This window comes from Protomyctophum parallelum (genome assembly GCF_964188405.1).
Source record: "Protomyctophum parallelum genome assembly, chromosome: 18".
Lineage (NCBI taxonomy): Eukaryota > Metazoa > Chordata > Actinopteri > Myctophiformes > Myctophidae > Protomyctophum > Protomyctophum parallelum.
Window position 1 is genome coordinate 40,862,982 of NC_139716.1, and position 3,000 is coordinate 40,865,981.

Here is a 3,000-nt window from a genome sequence, read left to right on the forward strand (position 1 = left end):
GCTGGTACCAAACGGATCTAGAAAGATGGCGACTTACATCAGGAATTAGCATATTATTACAGGCTTCATTTTACGTTCATGTTAGACCCGGCGAACGCTTTGTCCATATTTTTTACAGTCTATGGTCGGCACCGGCGGCCATCTGCCTTGACCAGTTGGTTTGGGGGAGAGGTAGAGATGGGAAAAGGACAGCAACAGTAACACTAATAATGGTCCGCAGCCGTAGTCCATGGAAACCCTTGAAGTGCCCTGGCAGTCTAAGCCTTTAATATAACTTAATATACTAGCATTGAGAGGTCATTTTGACAGTTTTTTGATTATCTTATGTTTCAGAAGGTTCCCCTACCATGACCACCATCATCCATCACCATTCCATCAGAAATGTTTGATATCTGAAACATTTAAGCACATTTAATGCTACTTCTGTCTGATTTTACTTCAGTCATACTAGTGTTTTAAGGCTAGTCGAAGGTAAGCCTGAGCCAGTGGTTGCATTTAGACAAATGGACAAAACAAATTCAATTCTGATCTCAATACATAGCAAACTGATAGCAGGTATATGCAGTCACATAGTTTTAGGTCATACTAATTTATCAGGGATATCAAAGCAGGCAGAAAACACAGATACTAGGTGTTTTGTCCAAACCTTCCACATGTCTCTTCCCTCCTAAGGGCTTGTATGAGACCCTCACAACACGCTGTCTCCATTCTTAAAGCTTCATTCATCCTGCTGCCACAAGATTGCTGGCACTACCTTTGACGGTTAAGGGCAAGTGCCTGATTTTTCTCCTCTTCCCTTTTCTCTTATTCCCCGCCATCGTTCTATTCACCGCAGTCACTCAGGCGTTTGTCTCACCTTTGTTGATGAGGGGTAGAGCGTGGAATGGTAAAGTAGCCCATAGCTTCCGCAGGGCTTACTTCAGAGGGATCGGGGAGGCGTTAGCCTGTCGCGGCTTCTCAGCATCACAGAGAGACTGAGAGAGAGAGAGAGTCAGGGAGGGGGATGCTTTGGAAGAAGTCTGTTATCCAGTAGAGCTTTGCTCCGTGCCCTCGTGATTGTACTTAATGCAGCCCACTCTGTCCTGAGGCTGCCGGGCTTTGGCATTCCCAACGTGATGATGATGGCATTCCGGATTGGCAGTAACTGGAAAGAGGTGGAGTGAGACTTTTAGACCCCTCTCTAGTGCACCACCAATTCAAAGCACTTATAATAGGCCCGCCTGACGTAGCAATGCCTGTGCAGCAAGACTATGCATCTGCCTTTTCTTTTCTTTTTACCTGCCTGAGGAGAATGCAGGGAAATCACTGTTTTGAAATAGCATCATGTGCACCAAACAGCTACCTGAACGTTACTTAATACAACAAATTAAATATTAAATATTTAACAGCATCTTGTCTCTTGACACTTGGAGCCTAACAACAATCTATCCTTTACCTCACATACACAAAACGGTAAAATATCTCTGATATAGGCTGCTGTAAGCTGTATATCACATTTGAAGTTTTTCGAGTCACACATTGGTCAATATTATAGTACACAACTTTTGCCATTTAAATAAATGCATGCTTTATCTATCTTATGCTTTTAACCTTGATGCATATTAAGACATAAGCCAAAGTTCCCCAATGTAACATTACTGCTGCTAAACAGATGCTTGAGCTGCATGGATAAAACAGGTTGATTTAGCGTTTTTGTCTAATGTGTTGGCTCCTGAGACACAGAGCCTAGTGTGAAATTCTGTGCTATGAAAACATATGCAGCAATTATATGAAAGGTAAATAGTAAATATATACAGTAGAGTGAAACGTGGGCCCTCAACACTGCTTGGGTAATTACCACAGTAAATCCAAGTGCTCCGTGCCTTGGTGAGCAACACACACACACACACACACACACACACACACACACACACACACACACACACACACACACACACACACACACGTGTTTTGCATTTTCAAACTGTATTTATTTAAAGACGTTTACGCCGCAGACAAAGCCAACTCGAGTTGTGATAAATCATGACAATGAACACAATGTTTTGGTCCGATCAAATAATTTGTAAGAAGAAAAACAAAACAAAAAGTGTTGTATCCTGCCTTTTCTTTCTTTCTTTCTAATTATTTAACATTGTGTTTATTGTCATGATTTGTCACAACTCGAGTTGGCTTTGTCCACGGCGTAAACGTCTTAAAATAAATACTTTTTGAAAAGTCTAAGAGGAAAATGAAGGGGGAATTGTTTTCCGGGTCTCTCGAGGGGGCGGGACTGCGACGCTCTATAGCGTAATGCTGTCTTGATGGACCAAACCACAGCCACTGTGACGAGCGTGTATCGCATACCGTATTACCTCGGCCTCCGACTACAGTCACACGTCACGTGACATTTTATTTTAACTACTTTTCATGCTGTACAATCTCTTGACCCAAGCTGATGCCTCCAGGACTCTTGGATGTATAGGGAGGATTCCAGAGCAGGAAGGACGAGTGGGGAGCGGGGAGATAAGAATGCACACAAGACAAAGCGACATGCGAGGTGTAGATGTGAATGGAGACATGGGGGAGTACTGGGAGAAGAGGAATGGCGTCGCCTCATTGCAGCTGCACGGAGAACCTCTCAAGGGTTTGCTGTTGGAGAAGTGTGTGCAGCCAGTATCCATCAGAACAACAATGGGGGGAATGAGGAAAGGCCTCCACCACACACTGCAAAGCAGCCCAGACCTGCCACCTGTTTGTTTAGCCTAAAACCTAGTCTCTATAGAGCGTCGCAGTCCCGCAATTCCCCTGTTCATTTTCCTCGTAGACTTTTCAAAAAGTATGTATTTAAAGTAGAGCTGGGACTCGATTAAAAAAATTAATCTAATTAATCAGAGGCTTTGCGATTAATTAATCTAGATTAATCGCATTTTAATCGCATATCAATATTCAACCCGAGAACAGCGAGAAACCTTTTTTTTTAATGTTTTTTGGTATCCCAGTGAATCAACGAATAGTGACTAC